Source organism: Lepisosteus oculatus, chromosome 8 (genome assembly GCF_040954835.1).
Source record: "Lepisosteus oculatus isolate fLepOcu1 chromosome 8, fLepOcu1.hap2, whole genome shotgun sequence".
NCBI classification, from domain to species: Eukaryota; Metazoa; Chordata; class Actinopteri; order Semionotiformes; family Lepisosteidae; genus Lepisosteus; species Lepisosteus oculatus.
Window position 1 is genome coordinate 37,118,134 of NC_090703.1, and position 27,106 is coordinate 37,145,239.

Consider the following 27,106-nt stretch of genomic DNA (forward strand, 5'->3'; position numbering starts at 1 on the left):
CAAGGACAATTCGGAGGCACCAATGTCTTTAAAGGAAGGACAGAAATCATAAGCAGAACATACAATTTCCATATAGGAGAGGACTCAGTTTGGAATTAAATCCAGGACCCAAGAGTTGTGACTCAGCAGCTGCTCTAACTACCATTTTGCTCTGAACCCATGCAGTCTGTCTATAATACTCCTGTGATGAAAATACTCAATGACATTTCTTTGAGAAATGTATCTATTGCTCTGATACCCAGCTATCTTCATGCCAGAGGGAATAATCTGGACCAACAACCACATTTACAGATTCGTCATGCACTAAATCCTTAATCCATGCCTTCACCATCAGAGGCAGTCAGTTAGCCTTAATCTTGAATGAGTTTACCTCTTATGCCCATGTGATCTTCTTAAACATTTACCGAAAACTGTTAAGGCTTACGATGTGAGGGTTCAAATTCCTTACTGTCATAGGAATTCTCTCACATTTTACAATGCCCAAGGTCCAGGCTATTTCCAAATGCCTAGCTCCCTTTGCCAGCTGCAACATGCTGTAATTATGTCTCAGATCCTGAAGACGAGGCTCTCACACTACCACTTTTAATTGTGCTGGTATTTTAACTGCCCATTGATAAGCAAACTGTGCCATCCTCCCATAAGACCATCTTCTGTCATACAGTACCAAGAAAAGACTTCTTCTATCCTTCCCATGTCATTTATTCAGGTGGAGAAATTAAAGTCAATGGGTGATTTCCTGTTAGCTAAAATAATTCTTTGTAACAGACAAACTAATCGCGTTCATTTCCAAGATAGCTTTGTGTGAGCCCAGATGTACATGTCTTACAATGACCACTCCATGTACAGAGACATTCACATCACTCTGTCAAAATTTACAAACACATCAGTGGCAGCATGTAAAGTTCCAAAACAGAGAAAAAAGATCTTCACCAAAAAAAGGGAGATGCTCTTCAGTGAAAAATAAATACAATTGCAAAATCAACTGGATGCTCACTTTCTCTATTCCAAAAATAATGTATTTATTAACTCTTGTCAGTGTTTTTGCAAACAAAATTTTGCAATCTGCATGTATACCTTTGGGTAGACAAAGATCTTATATACTGTAAATATGTTTTCCTGAATTTTTGGCATTCCATGTAGGAGGAAGCCCTGTTATCCAAAAGAAACAATCAGGGAATAAACAAACTCATCTGGCTTTAAATGTAATTATCAATCATCTTATTAAGACCCCTGTATCAAAACATCAAGAATACATACCAACACACACAAAGTTTAAAATTCCAATTTCTTCTTAATCAGCTTCTATTTACAGTACAGTATAAAACAGGCTTGATCTAATTCCATGTTCTATCTATTCTTATCTTAAAGTATTAAGATAAGAAATCCATAATGCTTCCCTCCTTAGAAGCACTTTGTTAATATCACCACCTCTCCATTAGAATAAGACAGATTTTTGATTTATAAATAGTAATTTTATAGTTCAGATGTAAATGTAATTATGTTTTTTTAACATACAGTAAGAAGATTGAGTTGTTTCTGATAAAAAAAGAAGTAAATGTAAAGTAAATCAAGAAACTATAAATCAACAAATGTTAACAAATATAATTTGAGTGATGCAAAAAATATAACCACACTTCAACAACTAAGCCATAGTTGCAGTATGTAGAACTGTAGATTTAGTATCATTGCCAAGGCATGAACTTGGTACTTAAAGGGATACTGTATATAGAGTGTTTACTTGAAATGACATGTCTTTGTTTTTTTTTTCCTATCAGTAAAGAATTTTTACTCTTTTTTGTTTCATTCTGTTTAAAGCTTTACTTTTCCTCCTGCTTAAATGTCCTTAAGTGTCCTTTAAAATGTTCCATAAAGGAATAAAGACACTGATCACCTCAGCTCTAAAGGCATTCCTGGATCATTTTCTTCAGTGTTTCTGGCAATATATTGTGTGAAATCCCCAAAGAGATGGAAACAGCAGTGTCTACCATGCCATAACTGGCTCATAGCGGGTTTGTCAATGTGCAAAACAGCTGTGGAAAACCCTTTGTGTGTTTTACTAGAATATCCCCTTAGAAATGTTTTCCTATTTTTTTTCCTTTATCAAAAGTATAGAGATACCCACCCACTTCTGTCATGTTTAATTGGTTTCTCTCCAAGTATGACATGATACACCACATCTGGTTCTAATTAGGGTGGGGCACCCTATGGAGATGTGAAAAGTTAATGTGAAGTCATTACAAAGCTGATCAAGTCTTATTAAGATGTTTAGGCTCACATGACAAATGTTGCTAAAAAATGTGTGCAGCCACCTTGAAATATACCACAATAAATTTCTAGCTCGACTTATTGCTTTTATCTCTCTTTTTTGCTTGTGTGTTAACTGCTGAACCACATGTAACACAACTTTCAATGCTATTGCAATTATTGCTATACTGCTGCTTCTTCAATCTACTACTGGATGTTTTGGCATGAATCTGCTGGAGCTTCTCTTGCTTTCTAACCAAATCAGACAAATCAGACAATCTCCCATATGATCTTAAATTCCTAGGCATTGATTTAGTCAAATGACTCATAAAGCCATTGGAAACAAGGCTGGGTTTGTTGGAAGTATGTTCCGTTGTCTGCAGTAAGTGTAAACATAATGCAACTTAAATTCTAGAACTACAGTATTTAAGTGCTTATTTTGATAGAAATACAGCATGCTTAACAAACATTTTTGCAATTGACTGAACAAAGCTGCAAGCTTCATTGGGCTTTTCCATCACTTTCTAAACATATTTATTTTCTTAGTCTTTTTAAATTCATAGCAAACCATATTTATTGTAAATTTTCATTTATGCTACAAGTCTGCATTCCAATAACCAGCTGTGGTTCCATAAGGCATCAACATGGCCAGTGTGTGTTTCAATGACTGCATAGTTGTACTGCAGTCAGAAGTCTGACCCACCACTTACTGAACATGCCCAAGCTCACAGGAGTCCCTTCTGAGGCAGCCCCTTAAACATTAACGATGATTATACTGATGTTCTATAAATGCAAGAGATTGAAGTGGAAATTAAAAAAGAAGCACATTTAAGATTTCAAAATGAAGATAATTACTATGCAAAAAGCTGTAGTAGTCACATACTGTACACTTGAGCCATATTGCTGAACTTCTTCCATTGAAATCTTTCAGGCATCTTCAGATCATTAAGCTACTAGTAACTGAATGAACTGGGGTTTTATGTATAGCTTTCCATTCATCCATCTATTTTCTAACCACTTCTTCCAATACAGGGTAGTGGAGGATCCGTAAGGGTGCAAGACAAAATATACACTGGATGGGACACCAGTCAGTGACAGGGCAATGTACAGCTTTCCTTATATTATAATAGACAAATATTATCACTGGAAATGAGACTGTGAAGTAATAGATTAAGACAACAAGGTAACAAATGAGAGATATGTGGCATGGGTTTTTAGGGAAAACTAGAGTGATTCTAAACGTGCAAGACTATTGAAGCTTTTTTTCATTTTTTTTAGTTGTCATATTTGTAATAACAGGAAATGGACTTTGAAAGACAGGATAGCTGGCCAATGTCTTCTGAATTTCCTTCGTGGATAAGCATGTTTTTATGCCTTGGAGACTCATTGAGTAACTACTTAATAAATTAGCTTTACAATTTCCTATTGCCTTAAAAATTTCCGACAAAAAACCCACAGCAAACTCATAATTGATTTCACTTGGCCAGACCTATAATGATGCAAAAACAAACAGAAAGAAACACAGAAACAACAAATCTTTGTAATTAAGAGTGGAAGAATGGAGCCACTAAGATAAATATGGTTCTTGTAATGTGATTACACGTTCTTTATTGATGTGAACATCTTAACCTTTGTATTAAATCTTCACATCTGGCTCATCACAATTTCTGCATCACTGCAGGGCACAAACAGACACAAACAAGCACACAATCACACCAGAGCCAATTTTCCCAGAAGCCAATTAACCTACCAGTATATCTTTGGACTGTGGGAGGAAACCGGAGTACCCGTAGGAAAACAACGCAAACACAAGGAGAATGTGCACATAGCAGTCCAGGAATTGGGCTCAAAATCCCAGTGCTGAGAGGCAGCAATATTAGCCACTGCACCACCATACCACCCAGACAGAAATAATATACAGTATATAATTTATGACACTTATCTGTATGCTGATACATTTCACCATACATATGTACAGAGTGACGAAAAAGTACTCTCCCTTATGATTTTAAACATATTTAACACATTTAGACATATTTGACCTTCACATAGACCCATAGATAAAACTATTTGACAAACAACACAAAATCTGCTTTTTCATTACTTACTTAAATAACAGCCAGAGTTCAATATCTTTGTGTGAAAAAGTAAGTTCACCCATTGATTCAGTAACTTGTGGCACCACTTTAAGCAGCAATAATTTGAATTAAAAGTTTTCTGTAAACATTGATTAATCTCTCACTTTGCCATATTTATTGTAAATTTTCATTTATGCTACAAGTCTGCATTCCAATAACCAGCTGAGGTTCCATAAGGCATCAACATGGCCAGTGTGTGTTTCAATGACTGCATAGTTGTACTGCAGTCAGAAGTCTGACCCACCACTTACCGAACATGCCACAAGCTCGCGTCCTGTCAAATTCTGTGTGGACTTTTAAATACTCATGCTCACCTATAAGGCTCTGCATGGCTTGGCACCTCAGTCCCAGTCTGAACTATTATCGCCCTACTCCCCACCTTGCAACCTTTGCTCTTCTAATTCTGGTCTCCTTACTGTCCCCCAAGCCTGTCTACATTCTATAGGTGACAGGCCCTTCTCCTGTTATGCCCACAAGCTCTGGAACTCTCTGCCCAAGGATATCAGAGAGTCACCTTCTGTAAACTCCTTCAAATCCAGACTCAAAACCTTCTTCTTTAGAAGAGCCTTTACTTAACTGGTTCCATTCTTTACCCCTCTGTTCCTAATATACTTAGTGTCACCATCCACGGTCTCCTCTGTGTATTGTAATTGTGTTTTATCTTGTGTATTCTTTTAATTTATTGTTGTTGTCATTCTGTAAAGCACTTTGAGAAGCCACCTGTAAAGGTGCTATATAAAATGTTTATTATTATTACACTCTGAGATGTGCAAAAAGAGGGGTGAACGCCAACTGAAATCTGGCACTGTGGTCAAAGGCAGTGTTTCGTTTTTGTCAAACGTGCTTTTTTTGCTTAATGGGCTGACAACTCCACTGTTGACTCATTTGTCCAGGGCATATTATTCCAGAAATATTGGTTTTTATTTAAGTGTTGTTTTGCAAAATTATGCAGTGAAGCAATGTTCTTCTTGGAGAGCAGGGGTCACCATAGTGAGAGAGGCAGATGTGTAACCTTGGGGTTCTTTGAGACATCGAGTGGCATTATACGGTCAGATCCAATGGAGAATTTGATAGAATAGGCACTCTTGTGTAGATTAACAACGGTTTTACCAATCTTTTCCATTTATCTTTCTTATCATGGAATGACGGACTTCACGTAGTTTGGAAATGACTTTGTGTTGATTCCCAGACTGATAAGCAACAAAAGGCCGTCATAGATTTCTTTTGTTGTGGGCATGATGTGTTATCAAAAACCTGAGTGCTTAAGACCTAACTGAAAAACTTTCTGATTTTATATATACTGTAGTTGGTATCACTTCCTGAGGAATAACTAACCCTCTTATTGATATACTTTAGTGCAATTTATGGTTCACTTACTATTTTACACAAAGATACTGTATCTTAATATCACAAAGATCTTAAGGGGCTTGCCTAAGATTACCTACAGTAATGGTTTGTTTCATCAATTTAATTAATGGGCATGAGGAACTATTTTTTTCTGTTATTAATCTGTTGCCTAAGTCTATATATATCCCATATGTATATATACAAAAAATAATATCTGGTACTCATGAATAATGGAAAGGATACTCCTGTGAATTCAGGTCTGTTGTCATAAGTCATTTAATATGACAAAAAAAAATCATAAGGTTTTACAACTCTTGATATTTGTTTTGTAAGTTTTCTTATTAAGTCATTATAATCACCTGTTTTCAACTACTGTTATTACTAATTCACTATTTACTAATTAATTAGAGATGTGTTAAAAAAGATGTGAATTTCAGCAGAGGTAGGAAATGCAACAGGTAAAGACCATAAAAATCAAGCAGTATAAATACAGAAAAATTAGATATAGCACTGCTGCAAACAAGTAGCACAGCATTCACTCTGTTAGAGCCACTTGCAAAACATTTCAGGCGTCAAAGCCATTTGTTCAAAGCCATTGCAGAGAATCATATTTTCCAAGAGGTTATAAACTAATCCCTGGACTGTCACATTAAGTGCTGATGAACAACGGCTGATTACACATGTCAGATGTATCACTGGAAAATGAAACAGACTGTGTTGAGTTTCCATTTTACCTCCTTAGTGTCTTAATCTGCTCTAATCACTTTTATTTTTTGGCTGCCATTGAAGATTCATCTATCCGCATAGTCGTTGAAGGGTAATTGCATTGTGTCTTTTTGTTTAGCCTAGGCCTTAATTCTCCTGCACAAAACAGACCCATCCTCCATAAAGGGCAATGAACAAACTACTCCAGAAAGCCAGGTATCATGAATCATTGTGCTGTTTTAGAGTATTTCACTGTTATTATCCTTGTTCACCTAGGTGACTGATCTACAACTAAAGGGATAAAACTGAGGAACATCAAAGGCCAATGAAATACAGTAATGTGTTTAGAAGTTGATAGTCCAGTGATTGCTGACTTTGTATGGTATTTTATATAAATATATTTTAGATTATCCTTTTTAAAAATGGGAAAAAAATATTGGTGATGCCTGAAATATTTTAAGAGACAAGAAAAAGAGGGTTAAATGCTACTTAAAATGGCTACTTCCTCCAAATACAATATGTTATATTTTCAATAGTTATAAAAATATATACAGCAAGTTCAGAAAATACATACAGCATGTTCTCTATGTGTTTCATGTTCTGGCTGTTCTAAATGGTCCTTTTCTCTATGGCTGTTTCAATACACTGGTGTCCTATTCAGATCAACACTATTCATGGGCCGTCATTCCCATCTATTCTGTTCTTTCATGATAGGCCTTCTGATAGTGGATGGACTGAACTTTTATTCATCAAGTGTGCATATGGGACAAAATCACAAGATTGTTCTTAGTGAAATATACAACTGTCTTGTACATGAGCTCAAGTATATTTATGATATTCTGAAACACTGCAGGGTTTTAGATGTCATTGAGTATTGAACTAATTTAGCCATAGTGCTTTGATGGGCATGCACTAATAACAGATAACAAAATAAAATGATATGCCTCAAGCTTAATGTTTCCTGCAGAATTATGTTTTTAGACAGTACTGTACGCTGCAGTAAGTGAAAACTTTTTGTATTTGTTTCACACTACATCTAGTAAATATTTTGTAGCTGTAGTTAGTTCTGTCTGTATCGGTACTTTTAGAAAACTTCGCATTTTGAAAACCTCAGGTGATATTATAAAGATGGATAGTTTGGGGGAGTTAAGCTAACAAGTTAATATCCATGAGTGAAATTCTACAACACAGCAGAAAAATTCATGAAATTTTTTTAGGCTCTTTCTTGAAGCGCAACTGGAAAACATTAGATATCTATTTTTCTGGTTAACATTGGAAGCAATTTTCAGTACACAGGCAGGCATGACTTCAAAGTAAGGTTTTTTCTTTTTTCTTGCAAACTTACTAAATCCATGGCTCAACTGGTAAAAACTTAACAGTACAGGGTGGACCTTAAGGTCCAGACACTACTAGTCTGAATTCAAACTATTTCATTTGCCAGTTGTGACTGTGATCCAAGGTGTGACATGCAGCAGGTTGATCTGTGCCAGGGCTGGCAAAAATAGTCAGGGCATTCTGGGATTGTCATATACCCTCAGCCCACATGGCTTGCTGGACACCTATCAGCTTACAGTATCATCAATTGGGTATAGTGCTTCGCTCTGCTGTAGGATTGCAATGTGAAATGAAGCAGACGATGTAAAAGTAAACTGAGTTGATTAAGAACTGGCAAGTCCAAATTTGGAAAGTAAAAAAACCATAAGGCTAGATTCTGAAACTTTAAAATGAAGGACAAAATAACATAAAAGGCTTCTGTGTCTTTAAAATGGTGTGCTGTTGGGAAGTTCTTGTATTTGCGGTGGTGTGACTCTCTACTGGCATCACCCCTTCTTGACTCTTACTGATAGATTGCTCTGTGAGACCACTGAGCTCCAGTGTCTCACTGGCTATAACTACTATAATAATGTCAATAACAGCAACTCAAAAACTAAACTTAGAACTGAACTTGATTTGAAACTGATCAGGATTGTATAGCCTCAGCACCATCACCTAACAAATTTCCCAAGAATTATGTCATTTACACTGACATATGACTCAGATTGTCAAATGCCAAAGACCTAAGATTCTTCAGTTTTCCAGATTAAAAGGCTGTGAGAAAGTGAAGATTTAACCACAAATTAAAACTAAATTGATCAAATTAAGGGAATCTACATTGCAAAGTCAGTATATGTACTACTTAATCGATTTCAAAGGTACTAAAATTGAATGTAAATACAGTTTAATTTATGAGAAGGGTACATTAACCCATTGCCTTAACTGTCAACAACAAAATTAAGCTCAGTTAGCTCGAAGCTATTGAGAAGCACCACCTATACTTGGATGTTTTCTAAATCTTTTTCAGAAAACTTATGTTTACAGCATGATCTGTCTTCCAACTTAGGATAAATTAAATGAATATGATTTTTTCTTATTCTTTCGATGTATTTATGTTGATCACATTTTCATTAACATATGTTGTTCATGAAAGGAAGTGTAAGATTTTTTTAATTTCTTAACTGTAGTTCCTGAAGTGACAAATACAGTAAATGTGCCTGAGGTGGCCTGGCTTAATTTTGAGAGTAGTATCTGCTTCTACTCTTGTTAATCTAATTTAACAATCCAATTTAACAAAACACAACAGCCTATGGGAAACTGGGAATCAGAACAGTGGTAAGGCAGCCAGTGGCATTAATTTTCTGTTTTGAAGGAATACCAACGTCTGATGTTTTGCAGGGTTCTACCTGTTACTTTTATCTGCCTTGCAATTTATGTGAGCAAACTTTTTTTTTTAGTTCAGTCGGTGCCACTGGACTAACGTCTCCTTTGATTACATCGTAGGCAAGATCATTAGACCTTTCAGACTTGTTTTGCGGTAACCCAAGGTTAAAAAATTTAATGCACGATTCATGTCCATTCTACCATTGTTTAATTGCAGCAGAGAACAATCACTATAATTGACTATGGCAACAGTAATGAAATATGTTAGACCAGGGAAAACAAAGAACTGGAAAATTAAATCAATCTCATTAATCATGTCAAAGAATCCCATATTAATTGAGTCTGCTTCCCATTAAATCACAATCGGACGTTTACATGCCTCATTGTAGATGTAGTTATCGAGACAAAAATGAGGGAGCACTAGTGCTGCTGTACAACTTCTGACATTGCATCCTGATTATAAAAATAAATGAGTGGAAACCTTTCTATAATCAGGTAAGCATGCTAAGATCACATTCCCCTATTTGCCCATGCAAAAACATTTGCAGGATAGAAACCAAGATTTATAAAAGGGGAAGGAACAATTGTTCAAACCTCACAGGGATATCAGGTGATGAGAAAATTGAGGAGAATTATATTTAACAGATGGTTTACATGATCCCTCAAATCTGAGTGAAGCCACTGACATCTAGGGACTGTGTGTGAATCGATGTTAAGCTTGCAGGCTGATCACACAGGAAGCAGAACATACAGTATACAGTACAGTACCTGGTGTCAAGGAATGCTTAAGAGGATCAGACAACCTAGAGTACCATCCACCCTATTGGATTATCTCTACTCCAGCCTCCGACAGAGAGCAAGAAGGCAACAGGTCCAGTTTCTTGGCAGAGATCTATGCAATTATTTTTACAGTTACTGCTTGGAAAAAGAGTGTGGACTATATAGAAAGAATAAATTAAGAGATACAAAATGTGCACAGGCACTCTGCTATATTTTTTGCAAAGCCAGTTCCCAGTAATATTTCATAGTAGAAAGGAGAATGCTCAACTGCTTTCATAGTTTTTAGTTTGATTAAAAAAAAGAATCTTCCAAATGTTGTAGCACTGTATTGGGTCCATTTTGGCCAGATTTATTGATATTGTTATTGTGCTAAACTGGCTGTCTCATACTTTAGATGTCTCTTAATTTTTTATGTTAGCTTTCTTATTTCCAAATTTGCATACTTCGTATACTTCTCTTGCCTAAGTTGCTAAAATGAGGACAGATACGCTTGAGCTCGTCTGGAAAAGGACCCAGAACTGAACTCAAAATGAAGAGTGTCTGTTGTTTTCAATCATGCATTTCCGTGCCCTAACTTTGCAAACTATGTGAGACACCATCCCTTGTGTCTTGAGTATAAATTCCTAACCATATGAACAATTTAAATAATATAACTTTCACTTTGTTCGTTAAGTTCAACACTCCTCTGGCATCTTAAAATATTTTAGTCCTCAATCAATTGCCGCCCACCAGCAATTAATTCACGGAAGCTTTGTCAGTAAAATCGTATAATATGTGATTGAAGAGCACCTACTCCTTAGTTATCCAGATTTAAGTTTCATTTAACAAATATTTTATTTTTCCTTCCACCAGATATCTGATTTGTGTTAACTTCGTGGTATGTTTTTGCTTTCTCGTAACATCTCATTTTCTTGAAAGCTTTGTAGTTTTAAATTTTATGTTGAGCAATGATCAGCCTCACAGTGCAGACTTGTTAAGCTCAAAGTCTTCCATTGTTACTCTTTTTGATTATACAGCATTTTTAAACACATAGAACTCTCAGTTTGTATTGCAAATACTGCTTTGTCACATTTATTTCTCACACTACCACATTAAGCTACTGTAAATAAACCATTTATTATTCATACATCTGTGCTATGGACCTGTAATAACATATTTTATAATACTAAAGGTCTATGGTATATCCATGCAGCCATTTTCTAAAAGCTTCATCTAATTCAAAGGGGAGCCTGAGCCTAACTGCAAGGAATGGGATACACCCTGCATGGGACACCAGTCCATCAAGGGCACATGCCGATGCAAACACACTCATACCAAGAACTACTTTCCTAGAAGCCATTTAACCTACTGGCATGACTTTGGACTGTGACAGGAAACTGGAGCATCCAGAGGAAATCCACACAAACGTGGAGAACATACCAATTTCTACAACGATAGTACCTCTGGAATTAAACCCATGGCCCCAGCATGATAGCTATGGTAACCACCGCGCCACTGTGACACCTGTCTGTAGCATAATAAAAACAAAATTTTCAGGACTACAACAAATTATGGATACATGGAAAAACAAGAATATGATATGAAAATAGTCTATAACATATACTGTATAAGCTACATAAGGGTATGATGCCTGGCAAATATGATTATTTCACAAGTGGGTTGACAACTTTGCCAGGTGTTTCGTGCTCATCTTATTAATTGTCTGCATCCAGCTTTGTAGAGCACTGCACTGCATTTCGGAAAAAAAAATGAAAGTACCAAACCAGCCCCTGAAATGCTTCAATCAATTTTACTGCTCTTTTTTTCAGATGGCTTACAAGACTTGCTGTGCTCTAATAATTCAGTCTGGAAACTTTAAAAACAAACCTTGTATGATAAAGACAGGGAACTTTAAAGGACTACCTCAAGTGGAAAATTCTTATGCAAATGTTGTAAGAGTTGGAGGAAACCTGTCAAACATTACGAACAGCTGCTGAGCATAGGGCTGTCGTTATTGTGTGCTTTGGCAGGGGGTGTGTGCACAGGAGCAAGGAGAGCAGGAACCCAGCTTTTGAAGTGTGCCTGCTGATGTGATATTTTTCTTGGCGACATGGGCAAGTGGAAAATACATTGTAACAAGCTCTCATCACTGCCCAAGTGCAGAGCTTTTCTCAGCGTAGTGTTTGGGTGATTTTAATGTGACATTGACACAATAAATCTATTAATCTCATCAGTGTGGTGAAAAGGGCATCACGTCCACACCACATCCCAGTGAAATGTTAGGTGGATGATCTTACATTTGCATTTTGTTCTGCCAAAAAAATACATTTCACACGGAAGCATCACACCACAGAGTCTTTCGATCAGGTCCTTTTCAACAAAAATGTTTTCTCTTAATCATCAGTGAGATTTAATGTAATACTGATGAAGCCATTAGTGATTTCCCTCCCAAATTTGTAATATTATGTCAATTAACTATTTAAGTTAAATACTGAAATGCAAAGTTTTAAATTCATTATAAATGTAAAAAACACTACACTAATGTTTATATATAGATGTGAAGTGCACCAATCGTAGCTGTACTGAGTTAATTCAAACAAACATTCTTACTAAACATTCAAGTTCAAGTTTATTGTCATTATACTCATACACAGGTATATGGTATAACAAAATGCTATTTAGCTAGCTCTCAGAGAGTAAGTAGGACAAAAAACAATAATACAGTTGCATAAGAAAAGAAACACAGAGACATCAGGCAAAACAACGACAGGTAATGTGCAAAACAACAACAGGCAATTTGCACAACAACAGATAATGTGCAAAACAATAACAGGTTCCAAGTAATGTGCAATACAAAATTATGAGGAGTGAACTTCTGAGGTAGAGGTAGATTTCAATGTGTGTTTGAGTTACAGTAAACATACTGTAAATGTAAAACTTCTCAATACATATTGAGCATCAAAGAAAATATAACTTACAACTGTAACAAATTCACAAAGCAACTCTTTGGGAAATGACACCCTCGCGTTTGTAACAGATGGCAGTTTTATATTTATTCAACAAATTGTCACGCCTTCTGCAGCCAGAGGGCGCTCCTTCTCTGTCCTTTCCCTAGTTTCCGGTCTGCTGTCCTTCCTGTCCCTCTCTTTCCCTTGGGCTATATATTTCCGGGTCTTGCACTCTGTCCTGGCTCAGCATTGACGTTCGCATGTCCTGAGACCCGCCTAGCACCAGGGCGCCCCACGTCCGCTCCCTGAGGACATAGGTTTCTATACGGCATTCCTGAACTCTTTGCACTAATGAGCCCGGGCCTTTTTCCCGTCTCGCTGCTACGCATATGGGTCTTTTTCCGCTCTCCTGCTCCCCACGGTTAGTCCCTTTGGACGTCCGTGACACAAATATGACATGGTTAAGGTGCAGTACCGTGGTGCAGTGGTTAGCATGGCTGCTTTGCAGCCCCGGGGTCCAGGCTTCCATTACTATCTGGGGTGCTATCTGCTATCTGGAGCTTGTATGTTCTCCCTGAGTTCATGTGGGTTTCCTCCTGGTGCCCTGTTTTCCTCCCATAGTCCCAATACATGCTAGTAGGTTAATTGGCTAATTGCTGGTAGGTTCATCTGGGAAAACTGGCCATGGTGTGAGTGTGTGTGTTTGTGTCTGAGTATGCCCTGCGATGGACTGGCATCTTATCCAGGGTGTATCCTGTATTGTGCCCATTGTGCTGGGTTAGGCTCTGGCACTCCTGTGACCCAGGATAAGTTGATTAGAAAATGGATGGATGGTTAACATTTGTCATCAATAGGGTTGGTCAATAGAGGGTGTACTGTGAAAGTCATAGGTACTTTGTGAAAAGCAAGCTTGTGAAAGCTAGTTTGAGCACTATTGGAAGCGATTCTTGCTTTGCATCTACCCGTATAACATATACTTTACATGAGTCTGAAGATGCATTAATGGGTGATTCTGTCCCACTCCTTTTGTAGATCCTGGACAAACATGTGTCTTTTCACTGGTCTCTGAACCTCATATGCCACACATCATCACATCTGAAGCCATAAACAGTCAAAGGCTTTCTGAGTAGGTTACCCTTGACATAAGTGTCACGTTCTTACCTCATAAGAAAGCTGTTGTTCCACAAGCAGCATGAAAATGTGTATCATCCTACTAGAATGTTGTTACATAGGGATGGTCTTGTAGTAAGGGGCGCAGGTGAAGTCCTAGGACTTGATTGACACAGCCAGCATGTGCTGTCAATCATTACAAGTGATCAATGTACTGTAAGTGATTATTGTTCTTATGTCATCATTGGCTTGTCGATGAGGGAGATCTTCACAAATCCTTAATTCAGATTTAAAGAAGACTTGGCTTCACTACTTCCAATTGACCAAACCATCTAATACTGTTGTTGTGAACATTGGTGATCCTGTTTTATAAAAGATGACAGATCAGCTTGATCCTCGCAGGTAAGCAGCTGATATGTGGGTTTATCACAAAGATGGGGTGTGCTGATGTGGTCAAACTTTCCACTGATGTGGAAAGACTCATTTTATTTTTCCATTATACCAACTTCAAGAATGTCCCCAAGAGGGTTCTTTAAAATTAAGATTTATTCATTAGTGATTTACACATGATTACACATGCCTGCCTAACATACAATCAGAACCTCAGAAGGGTAATAGAGAATATTCAGAATAACAACATCATTGAAACAACTTAATTGTTTATGTAATTTCATTCATAACAAACATGTATGTGTGCATGCAGATACCTCTCCAAAGAAAATACTAACTCTTACGAACTACATCAATTAATTTTCAATGTGGTGTGATACTGTACTCACACACTGGACCCCTAGATTGTATCACTACAGTATGTCAAGATACCAAAACACATAAACATTTTGTAAGCAACCAGTAACAGGTTCAATTAAATTTCAAAGAAAAAAAAGTAAGAAATAATTCTAATCTCTGGTAACCCAGATTATATGCATTCTTCCCATATGGTTTCAATTTAAAAAAAAAGTTTTTTGGGGGTGTGAGAGGAGGCAAACAATCCAAAAATAATCCAGAGAGGGAATCCAAAAACACAAGAATAAGTCCATAGCCAGGTGATCCATCAAACAAGGAATTAAAACATGAACCGGGTCGGAACCAGCAGACGGGGAACGGGAACAGAGATTAAAACCTTAACAGGACCAGGCGCTTCTAGGTCCCGGACTCGCACAGTGTGGAAACCAGATGCAGAGCCAGGATGGCAAGCGCGTGGACTGGGAACAGGGGTCAGGTGCACAGAATTAAATCCAAAGTGAAAGAGCCGGAGTGCCCTTAAGGAGGAGGGACTACAATAGTGACTTGTCTGAACCACATTCTTCAGAATTCTATAAGAGATTAATTTCTGCCCTCAGTCACCTGACCAGCTGGCACAAGACAATTGGTCAGCTAACAATTTAATAACCTGGAAACTGACACTTCAATCCTACAGTCACTATCTGCCTTCTGATGATAGAGGCCAGAAGTGAGAAAAGGATGGCAAGGTCTGATCAAGCAAGTGACAAACATTCTATGAGCTTGAATCATTTTGGAAGCACTTTTGAGAATTCTTTGATAGATACTAAGAGAAGAGTCCTAGAAAAAAGTTATGGCTATTAGCCAGGGATTTAAGAAATCTAGCAAGAAACTCAAGAAGGAGTCTAAGCTTGCTTTTTTTAATTTAATGGTTTTCTTGTACACTGTAAGTAAAAGCATTTTTGCCTTTTGTTTCTGCTTTACCCTGATGGGTCTATCAAAGTTCCTTTTCTCACCCCCCACAACAGGGTGTCACAAGGGATTTCAAAAGGAGCAAAATAAGGTATCTCTTAAAAGGACCTTTATATGATGTTAAAGAGCAGCTACTCTAATCTGATTGTAAATAAAGCTGATTTAGTACCACTAGGTTGGCTGAAATAACTAAGACTACAACAGTGGAACAACATCAAACTGCTTTTTAACACAATCAAGTGTTGCAGTATTTAGTTAATTAGCCTGTAATCCAATATTCCCTTATTATGGTAGAATTTACTTTTGTGCTGTTAACACTTTCTGTCTCTGACTTATTATGGATGCATTTGACCAATACTTTTATCCAAAGCATCTATATTTGAACCGTTAGAATTTTTGTCATAATTTGATTGAAGTCCTTTGCTCAGGGATATGACAGCAGTGCTTTGTCTTTCCAGTTATGTCCTGAGTTTTTATCCACTATTTCATACCGACAGTGACATGGCTTTGTGTTCTATGCAGCCATCATGGCCATAAATATCGAAGTTTCTTTCTTTTAACTTAACTTCTGAAGAAATGATGGCTATGAAAACTGTTCATGGCACCAGATGAAACCACTTAAGGGATATAAATATGTTTGAACTTATTAATCTAATTCTCAAAAAACGTTTTTAACATCCACAAAAAACATTCCTATATTACCTCCTGTCTCTTCTCCTTATGCTGAGATTCATTTCATACCGTAAGCTTTCCCACAATATTTTTTCTATTGTAAAATTTCTATTTTCATATCTTGTATCCCTAAAAACAAAAAACATAATTGACATTTCAAAATGTCCCTGGAGTCCTTCTCAAATTTGAAACACATGCTGTATCTGTCACCTCCTCTTTTGATCTTGGTATTTTTGTTTGTCAGATTTTAGAGTTAACTTTAAAATCTTGGTTTACGATTATAAAGTTTTGACTGTCTCTTCGTTGATACTTAAGTAAACTTCAGAACTGTCGGCTCACTCTCCAACTGTTGGCTCTTTACACTCAGCTGAGATGGGTTTGCTGTACAGTATGTGTTCAAGACTAGTTAGCAAACTATGAGAAACCTGATCACCAAGAGTAACCTGATCACCAAGGTTGTGAACACCCTTTCTCAGTGTATCCTGGAATCTGGTCAACTTTTAAACCTTATGGATGTCCTGTCACTTTGCACATCATGAGTGCTCATTTTAAAATGCCTTTCCTCTTTTTATTACTGTAGCTTTTATAATGCATTGTTTGAGGTAGTTTGTATATTAAGAGATTAATCTATTGGTGAACCAGCCTTTATTAATTATTTCACTAGCAGAAACATTAATGTGATAAAATACAGGATGTACTTCACAGTGCTAGGGTGGTTAGCTGTACTGCCTCAACTTTACTGTCCTGTTGATGGATTCTTAGCAGGGATCCTTCTGTGTGGAGTTTGCATGCAGAAAGGATCCATTCACATTTTGTCTTTGGATGTCGATCCAGATTTTCTTTGGATGTTGATTTTTTTTTCCTGCTTTTTTTCTACCTTCCAAGTCTATAAATCTGTCTCAGACAAATGCCTATCTTGTATGAGTCTCAATATCCAGCTCATCAAAATAAATTAAAATGAAGATATTTTAATTGGAAGGCTTATTCATGCAGGCTTAGACCAGTTGATTTTATACCCAGAACATGCATTTACCACAAATACATAATAGATAAGGCAGAAATAGGGAGACACTGCCTGCATGTCACAATATACAGTTCCATCAACATAGATCGATTTGCAGTTTTTATTATTTTTAATAGAAATATGGATGAAATGATGGACAGATTTCACCATCAATAACAACTTGCATCCCTGACAAGTGCACCTAGAAATAATCTAATAATAATAATACAGCAAAATATCATAATTACCTGTTATGTGTTAAGAACATTGCTGAGGGCAGATGAAAAAGGTTTTAACTGTATGAATGAAACCTGTTCCCAAGAGCAAGAGATCCAGAGACATATTTCACACTTGAGCTGTCTAAAAAATACACACACTGAATCTAGCTGCATGGCCCATATAAAATTAAAGAGAAATGCCATTGATGTAATGTGATTTGTCCTTTCTCATTATCTGCATCATCTGACTTTAGCTCAAACAAAGACAACTCCAGTACAGCCAACTCTGCAAGAGCAAAACCACATTCTTTATATTGCAGGTTATCCAAATTATATCATTTTGAATGAAAAAAATATGTTTTCAATCTCACCTGTATCAGAGCTGGCAATAATACCTCCTGTGCTGATCTAATGATGGGAATATCTGCTTTATCTTTCAAATATGCTAAACTTGTCCTTTTTTGGCATTGGTCTCCTGTTGATGGATCCAGCTTATTTATGGTTTTATAAAATAGCATGTAGATTTCTATTGAATTAAAGCAGCTGATATGAAAACTGAACATTATTATTTTGCAGTAACATTATCAAAATCCTGATGTTTATATTAGTGATATCAGTGTAGAGCATTTATTAAAGGACATTTGTGAATGTGAACTTTAATACTAATAATAATAGCCTTAATGATGCAACCTTATGTAGAAAACTATGGAGAACTAAAAATCCCAGATTGCATACATATAATGTGTTCCAAGTGAGCAGAGTGCACACAGCACAGGCCATTCAATTTTGAAAAGCACATTGTACCATCTATCTTGGCTGGGGGATGACAATCAATTACATTTTTAAATGCTCGTGACAATCCAACACAAACACTTTTCTGCTGCAGAAAATGACGTGTTCCCTCTTTAATACTCTCTCTCATCAATGAATCACGCACATTTAATGCATTTACTGCTGAAATAGTGATTCCCCCTATGCGTCTCTGTGAACTCGCCAATGCAATTTGTAACTGTCTTTGGAAAAAGCGAAGTTTAGCAGGGCCAGTGGTAGTGATTCCTAAATGCTGGACTTGGAGGACTAAGGTTTGTATTTGAGACCCTGTTGTGAGTCGGATGCCCCCTAAGAACTCCTTCCAAGCGCATGTGAAACCTGTTGCTTTTCCAGACGAGTAGAGCCTCTGTCTCTGTAGGAGTCCGATGATGGAGATGTGACTTTATTTTTGGCATTGGCACAGCCGCATAAATCAGCACAGAAGCTCAGCAGATCGTCTTGCCTGAACAAGGGAAAGGTATTGAACTAAGGGTGCACATGCTTCATGAAGTATTAAGGATGATTCAAATGCAAAACCTCCCATAAGCTTTTAAATACTTGACACGTTCAGGATCCAGAAAGGCATCGATCCCCAGTTGATCAACCAGCAATATTAATACAAGAGGCACAAGATTCCCAACCATTTTCAAATCACTATACAGGGTCGGGAGTGATCCAGAGCCTAACCTGGAAAGCTACAGGTGAAAAGCAGGATACACCCTGGATGGGTGACTGTGTTGGTGCCAGTCCATCTCAGGGAACACAACACAGACACACACATACTCGCACCAGGGACAATTTTCCTTGAGGTCGGGCAACCTACCAGTATCTCTTTGGACTGTAGGAGTAAAAGTGGAGAATACATGACCTTATCTTGAATCCTGTATTGAGTTTTGGTCACTGTATCAAAAAAAAAAACTATATTGCTTTAGAAAGATTTCAAAGAAGAGCAATAAAAATAACCTCCAGTTCTTAGAGACTGGCCATTTATAGACAAGATGAAGAAGCAAACTCTCCTCAGTCAAGAACACAGGGAATGGAGAAGAAATCCAATAGTACAAAATAAGGGGTATAGAGAGGTTCAACTTAGGGGGCTGTTTCACACTCAGTAGTGAAACAAGGACACAGCTTCACAACCGGAAACAAGGGGAATTCATTAAGAACAGAGAATAGGAAACATTTGTTACTCAAAGAGTAGTGAGCATCTAGAACAGGCTTGCCACCTAGGGTGCTGAGGTTCAGACTTTGAGTTCCTTTAAGAAATGGCCGGACAAAATTATAGATTCACTCAGCTAAGCAAAGTACCAAATAAGCAAGATGGGCTGAGTGACTCCTCTTATTTGTAGTCCTTTCTTATGTACTTATGTGCTGTAATTGCAGGACACACATGAAAAAATGATCAATGTAAATATTCGGTAAAAGTCTGAATATGTAAAATGAATTAAATTAAAAACACAAGCTCGGTTCTCTCTTATTGATTAGACTAGCATGGGGAATGAGTAGTTACTTACGAGTGCTTTTATTAATGATAATGTAAGATTCTATTGTATTATGTTATCCTTAGTCATTTCCTGATGTATAACGGTGACCAATGGCATTGACATCTCTTAAAACAGCTGGATCTTAATTGCTTTGTATTGTAACAATAGCAAATGTATTGTCTATGGAAACAGATATCAAGTGCCACAACAGAATAGTTTCCACACTGCAAAAACAAATTGGAGGTGGGAAAGGTCACAATGTGTCAATGAACAGTAGCAAAGTAGGAAGCGTAATGTCTTGAATGTTCTTGGTGTGAACTCTCTCAGAGTTTCTAAGCATGTGACTCATTGCAGTTACTAACAGGGAATAGTCTTTGATCACACTGTTGAATGTCAGATGAAAATGGTTCCCATGGTGGAATGTTTCTGACAAAAACAAAGATGATGAGAGCAGGCCAATAAAGAAATAATAAAAACATTATTGTGTGGATCAAAAAGACGAAGGCCTTTGTGAGTTTAATCCAGTTTCCATCAATTTGTATTTTTATGACTGGGAATGCAAAACCATGTGTCACAAAGTGTTCTTGTTAAAGGTCAAGTTGCATGTTGAAAGGCTTTGTGTTCACTTACTTTGTACAGAGTATGCATGGGATTTGTGCCCAGGGAAGATAATCCATAAAAGTCTATTTAAGTATTCTCCAAATACTCCATCTAGTTAAGTAATGATAATGACACTGAAATAACACATTGCCTGCATTGCATTGTTAAATTTGGTCACACAGTCAAAGCCAAAAAGCCAACTACTGTCTGATATTAGCATGCCAACAATTACTAAAGAACACATTGCATACATTTTTTCTCACTTGTCATATACGAACGCACTGGAGAAATGCTTCAGCCACAGGTTTGGTCCTTTAATTAAAAAAGTAATAGTAATCTTTCAGAATAAGTTATCCAAAGAGAGAGCAGGATGTGAACTTCCGCATGTTTCTAATCCAGCCCCTGCAGAGAGACTTAGAATGGACCTGTGGCCTGGCCCCTCACTCCCATAGCACGATACACACAGTTTGTGGGAGACCCAGGAAATCTGTGAGCGAGGGTCTTATCTCCAACCCCTGAACCTCCTGCCCGGTTAGATTATACAGCATACTGTATATGGCTGCTTGTGTTTGAACAACACTTCTTATCTCCTTCAAAGTAGTGCATAATGAAAACATGCTAGTAGAGCTCATAACCAATTCGTTGGTTTGGCCAAATTCTATTAAGGATGAAACAAATAGAAAGCTTACACAATGTTTCAGCTGTGGAGCCTTTTTTGGGTGTCAAGACCCAAAGAAGGCTCCACAGCTGAAATGTTGTTATTCTCTTTTCAGCATGGAATAAACTTATTACTTGTTCCTTTACAGCCTAAGCATGCTGACCAGAGTTCAACCAGGGAGCTGTTATACCTTGGGAAGCCAAGTTAGACTTTGGTTTAAACTGGCTTGCATTCTTTTGAGTAACATTTTTAATTGTTGTTGAAGCCATGTATACAGTATAGATGTTATGATATAGTAAGCCCTTATACCAATTACATTATTTTTCAAAATAGGCTTTTACATTTGCCTTTGAATTATTTGAATTTAGCTTATAATATTAACCAGTGAATGGGATTTCATCTGAAGCAAAGTATAAATGCACCATGCGTTGTTTCTGAAATCCGATGCAACAGAAGCACCAGTACAAACACAAAAACACAGTGTCATGCAATAAATGTACACCCCCTGCATAGTTTCTGCATTTTGTTGTGACTTGATACCATCTCTAATTCATTCACTGAGTACCAGCACTATTACCTCCCGTCAATTATGTATTAATATAGTGCTTTTCATCCCAATGGATCCTCAAGGCTTTTACACAGGACACATATGTCACGCCCTCTGTAGCCAGAGGGCGCTCCTTTTCTGTCCTGTCCCTAGTTTCCGGTCTGCTGTCCTTCCTGTCCCTCTCTTTCCCTTGGGCTATATATTTCCGGGTCTTGCACTCTGTCCTCGCTCAGCATTGACGTTCGGATGTCCTGAGACCCGCCTAGCACCAGGGCGCCCCACGTCTGCTCCCTGAGGGCATAGGTTTCTATACGGCATTCCTGAACTCTTTGCACTAATGAGCCCGGGCCTTTTTCCTGTCTCGCCGCTACGCATATGGGTCTTTTTCCGCTCTCCTGCTCCCCACGGTTAGTCCCTTTGGACGTCCATGACAACATACAGTACTGATTGACATACTCAGAATCTCAGAACTGGTCAGTGTTGTGATGGGAGACCTGTAATGAAAAACACCTCACTGCTGTAAGTAATGCTGGTGGACCAGAAGGTGGCACTCTTCCCTCTGGACTAGAATTGTCAAACAAATACCTCAGTGACAGGCAGGCTGCAGTTTTTCGGGGAGAAGGAGTGTTAATGCTGGTGTCCAGGCTAAAATTCACTGAGGTCTTGCACAACATACAGTACTTTAGTATAATTTCACATTTAATTCAACTGACAAAGAGGTTTCTGACCTCTCCACCCAATCTGATATATAGTGGGAGTCCTGACTTATAGTAGCTGCTGTATAGGACGGAGATAATAGTGCTGGTACTCAATGAATGAATTAGCCTTGGTACAAAGTCAACACTGCAATGGACTGGTGTCTCATCCAAAGTGTATCCGCCTTGTGTCCATTACTTGACAGGATAGGCTCTGGCCCGCCCATGTCCCTGTACTGGATAAAATTATTAGAAGATGGATGGATGGATTAAGTTAACAGTTGCATATAACTCTAGTAGTTTCCCATGCAAAAACACAAGATAAATGAAAACATTTTAAAATGTATTTATTGTTTTGGCTGATATCTTTATGTGAGACAAAGTTAAGAATGTTGTGTAATGTTGACTGGAATCATCAGTCTCGGAACAAAAACTGTTGTGCTTTATAATGGTTACACAGTACTTCCCTCCAGAATGTTGTCAAGAAACATCTGGGTCCTAAGTTTGCAAACGGTGGGGTACAATGCTCCTGTCTGATAGGCCTAGTTATTTTCCAGCTTCTTCTGTTTGCACAGTAGCATCTGTGTATTGAGGTTGGAGTTTCCCTCATACAGAAGGTCTGCAGAATTATTGCCACAGCTCCAAATGTCAGGGGGTTGAACTTCAAAGCAATTTTTGAAAATTAATTAGTTTCTCCCAATGCAACACACCCCTGCTTCAGCATTTTCCAACTACGCTCTCAGAGAGTTCCAGGGTGACCTTGCTCCACTCTGCATCACAGTACATTACATCAGTTGAATATATTTCTTTATTTTTTTATTTGAAAATTGCTCCAACATTTTTTTTTAATGCCACAACAAATGTGTGTGTACTATAGCCCGGCAAAATGAAAATGCGTCATTTAAGGAAGCAAAAAATATTTTTTTCAAACTGTGTTAGTTTAAGATCTATTCAAGTCTTTTTTTAAAGTGATTTCCAATTCATCAGCTAAATCAGCTTTGACTCGCATCTAGTTTAATGCCTGCTGACTGCTGTTTGCGGTACCACAAATATAATCTAATGCCCATTTTTAAGGCCATATCCCCTTTGCTCTCACTGGTTTTTAACCCCAGAGGACTTTTCTGCTCCAGGGGCTGAGGGCTGACTGCCGACTGCCAGAATCACTCTGCCACAAATGAGGTAATTGCCTCTCTGTTGCTTTGTGCATTATTTCCAACTTTTATTTCTTATTGCTTTTATTTAATGCTGTTGTCACTAATTTATAATTTGTGGAGCATCCTATAACAAAAGTAAAAAAAAAATCATTTTTTTCACATAAATAACTGAGGATTTTTTTGGTTTCTCTCAACTCTTTAACTGATTTCACAAGAACAATTGAACTTCAGTCAAGAGAGAAAGTCTGTCTTTGGCTTATGTTTCTAAGTCCACAATTAATCCTTGATTTATCTGATGATACCACATTGTTTTGCTCTTCCTAGACATTGAGAAACAAGTGCAGATTTTGAAGCCCTTTTGAAATTGTCAGAAGAAATTTGTTTGAATGTTGCATAATGTGACAGAATTATTTTTAATTAGAGCTTTCACAATGGTGAATTTTGAGTTCTTTTTTGATTGATGATTTAGCTCAGAAGTCCATTGCTCAGACTGAAAGACAGGACTGGTAAACATGATTGGGAGATGATCAAACAAAACAAAAAATGAATAATTGGGCTAATTTGAAATAAACAGCATATTTTGTAAATGACTGTATCTTCCTTCCAGAATTGGGTCCTTTGAGTGATCAGAGAGCACATTTACCTACAGACCAGATTATCCCAGTGCCGTCCACACTCAGTTAATTTCATGTATCTTAAGGAAGTTAACTACCATTCCATCCATGCCAAATGATGATATACTGTGCTTAATTTTGTGTTGACAGCTTAAGCAGTGAGCTTATGTTGTTAGCAAAATCTTCATTAAGCTTTCAGCTTTTCTCACATTCTTTCCCTACTGTACATGCCCTGGTACTTTTACTGACAAGTGGATGCATCACTAAACAATAAATCAATTGCTTTTAGCAAAATAAAAAGATGTCTTTGTGATGTCAAAATCTCTTCTTTTAGCTGACTCAAACGTAGCAATATGGTTTTTGCTGACCAAATTCGAGCACAATATTCTGAGATTACATCAGTGTAATAAACATCTATTCTCAGTTACAATTCCACATGTCATTATTTTTTTTCGGTTAGGACCTTTGTATTGCTTCCCTGCAAAGTCTACTGATGAGTCAACATTTGTTTTCTCCCACATTCAACAATACCAGTGGCTATGCATCATATACTGTAACATTTCTGCTTTTGGACTTGTCAACACTTCAATTTACCCTTGTAACTCCTCTGAACTGTGTGGGATGGACATCTCCAGCCCTTGTGGGCCACAGGTTTCCTTACATTTAAATCCCCTTTGAGCTTAATTACTTAACTGAATAAGTCATTTGGATAAGACATCAACTCACCAGTGCTTTTTCAGGCTTTAAATGAATTCCCAATTACAAAGTCCTTGTAAAACCTGCACGAGTCCAACCCTCAAGGATTAGTGTAACCCTTTCATCTAAAGGCAGTGCTAGATACTTCACTTATTTTTATACCATCTGCACATTTACCATCATACAAATGCTAGATCATCGGCATAAATCAGAAATGGCAATGGGCATAAAAGGTCCCTGTGGTACACCACTAATTAAATTTGCCCAAATAGTTGTTTGCCCTTTTAATTACTTTTATTTAAAGTCCTCTTTGAAGAAGGTTCCTTTTTCTTGCCCTGTTATAGTGCACTGTTGTAGTCATGGTATTTATTAGGTCCAGATTTCTTAAATTTAGATGTATTTTCTTTTTGGAATGCACTTGCTTTGCATATTTTATAATAATATTATTTTTTTCTACTGATTCTATAAATATCAACCCATGCCTTCAATGTGGAAATTATGTCCTCTTCCTTCATATATTCCTTTACATCTTTCTTCCTTCATCAATTCAAAGTATACTGTATTTTGAATGATACCACATCATAGTCACATTTATCTGGCAGATCTTTCAACTCTCTCTTAGTTGTTGAAAAAAGTGATCTTTTGTAGGCACCTTTACAAAGTGGTTTAAAAAACACTTCATCATGCACTTTTAAGTCTTCCATCTTCCCAGTAATAGTCCAAATCATGCAAAATAAATCCAGGGAATTGTGATGTTCCTCATTGTTTAAACATTTGCCTTTATTGCATTCATTATTGTTCTTATTGTACAGTAAAAAAAAAACTGTACAATTTGTATGTAACTTTCATGCCCTATTCTATACTAGAGAGTTAAGCTCCTAAAATCCTAAGCTCCTGCTATTAAATCCACTGTCTGCAAAGGAGTCTGAGCTGCATTCAAACTGTATTGGATCTTTCTTACAATGCACAACATACTGTACAAAGCTCTCATTCCCATAGCTACGACCTGAGAGGTCTACGTCCACAGTAAAGTAGATCCACATACGCTGCAATATCCCTAAATGCCTCTGTTATTCTCACTCTTCAGTTAAGTCTTAGTGATTAATGTATGTGAGCATTCTGGAGCTCACTGGACCAAATGGTTTAATATTGTAACGCATACGGCCGACAGGCACTGTGTAAGAGCCGTCTTACCAGAGTGGTGACGTCACCGCCCTTCCCTGTAATAGCAGGACCACAGCCACTGGGCTGGGGAGAGATCTCTATTTAGCTCACCAGGCTGGGTCCCTGTTGAGTGATGCCAGAGTCCTGGGTTTGAGCCCCCGACGGTGGGGGGCCAACCTGATGCAGCAAGGGCGCCTACCTGAACCCCGAAGCATTACAATATAAATATCATGACTACCAAGAGGGCACAACAATGGAAAGTATCATTGCATTTTGTTGTAACAATGATACAACAATGTTACCTTTCATGAGGTATATGAAAAAATAGTTTTTTTTATCTACATGTGTGCAATGTGTTGCATCGTGACTGTAGTAGAAATGAGAAGATTACACATAAATGCCAGGCACATGGTCTACATTCAAATTAGCTGAATGCAAATACTGTACTTTGCCATAATAGTCTGAGCATTTGATCCAGAAAAACATTATTGTGGCTTTATTGTTAATCAATATGGATTCTAGAAGTATTAAACAAACAACCCAGCCATGTTGAAGCCGATCCACTTGATTCTTTCAAGAAACAACTGGATGAGATCCTTCAATTAATTAACTATGAGCTGCCAAAAAGGCTAAATAGGCCTAATTGCCTCTTTTCTGTTGTGACCTTTTTTGCATTCACCTTTTAGGGTACTTAATTATTTGGGAATACAACAGAATAGATTTTATGGTAAATTTTAGTTCTTGGCTAAGCAAGGCTGTCACATGGGGTGATAAATCAAATATGGTAGAGATCTAATTACTGGGATTCCAGATGTTAGGATAAAATAATCCTGATACATTACATATTGCCCAGATTAATAGTGTGTCTCTTTACACGAGTAAAGTCAATACATAAAGCAAACTTTTAAATTGTCTACACCAAATTCGCTTCACAGGTGGAGATGACATATTTTTAACATAGCCTCCTTACACGTCCACGTGCTCCTGCCATTCCTTTGCAAGATTCTGAATATAATCTTGTGCTCTGTGCTCTGACCCCAGGCTCTCTCCCTATCTCTGTGTCTGTGTGTCTCATGGAGAGCAAGCTGGGGTATGCGAAAATATAATTCCTAATGCAAGAAATTGTAAAGGGTTAATAAAGTGGTTGTTGT